Raw genomic sequence first — 1,287 nt, 5'->3', positions numbered from 1 at the left:
ATATATAAGAGTTGATACCCAAAAGAAGATGTTTCATAAGTTTTCGAGGCTGAGTTATTGGTAAATGGAACAACACATACCTAACGATTCCTTGTCTCACTTCCTAGCACCTCACTTTTCATACGTTTTGTACATAGAGCCCAGGGAGACAATTTTTTTTAGATGCATAATTATGATTAGGACCATAATTAAATGCTACACCTTGCCCTTGAAATCGTCTGTAGTATAGACTCTATACTTTTTCGGTTGATTTTCTCTGGAAAGCTTTCTCCTTTTCAGTTGTATTATTCGGTCGCTCTCACTCTATTGTTTTCTATTTAGTCTACCTTTTTCTCTCCTTTTTTGCGATCTCATTTCTTTGTCTTTTTTATTTTCTTGTACTTTTTTATTTCTGTAATTTTCCTTCTTTCTCTACAATCATATTTCCCTATCTTTATGACCTTGTTCTCTTGTCTTCCTCTCATATTCCCTCATCTTTTTGCAACCTAACTTTCCGATAGTTTTTACTTTCTTCAACAGTTTTCATATAAAGTGTTTGAATTCTCATTCATTTCTCTTTTTTACTGTCTTGTGATATTTCATTTCCTTCTACATTTCTTTCATCCTCACGATTATTTATGGGAAAGAGAGCATCGTAGTGACCTTTGTCAATTTCGTCACTATATTACACTAAAACCTTCCTTTCTGTAAATGTTTGACCGCAAACGGTGAACAGAGGAAGAATAATATCATTGTCATTTTTGTGATTCACCTGAATTGCAATATACTACAATTCACTAATGGCATCTAGTTCAACATTACCTCCGTATGTTCCATAAAGATGGCATCTAGTTCAACATTACCTCCGTATGTTCCATCCCTACTCATGTGTGCTTGGTATTCCTGCATTGCACTATTCGGAATAAAAGAATGAAAATACTTCCAATTATTGCATATGTATCGTACGGACTCTTCCCGAACAGTTCGGTAATTTGTTGTTTTTGAGCGAGAGTGACACAGCTCTGAACATACAGTTACCGTCACCCATGTCTTTATTAAAGGGGTGAATTAATAAATTAATGTAATTGTTGAATATATTTCAATAAATTCAGTAAGAGACTTCACCTTCAGTTTAAACTTTAGATGGTTTTGGGAACAGAACGTGACGGAAAATTACAACACCAAAAGGGATAAGATACGAAGTGATAGCAATTTCCCCTTTTTGACGAATAGCGAGCAAGATCAGTATTGAGACATATGTCTCTCTCTCTCTCTCTCTCTCTCTCTCTCTATATATATATATATATA

The sequence above is a fragment of the Octopus bimaculoides genome, chromosome 7, assembly GCF_001194135.2.
Source record: "Octopus bimaculoides isolate UCB-OBI-ISO-001 chromosome 7, ASM119413v2, whole genome shotgun sequence".
Lineage (NCBI taxonomy): Eukaryota > Metazoa > Mollusca > Cephalopoda > Octopoda > Octopodidae > Octopus > Octopus bimaculoides.
The sequence above is the reverse complement of the archived record's forward strand: the minus strand, read 5'-3'. Positions refer to the sequence as shown.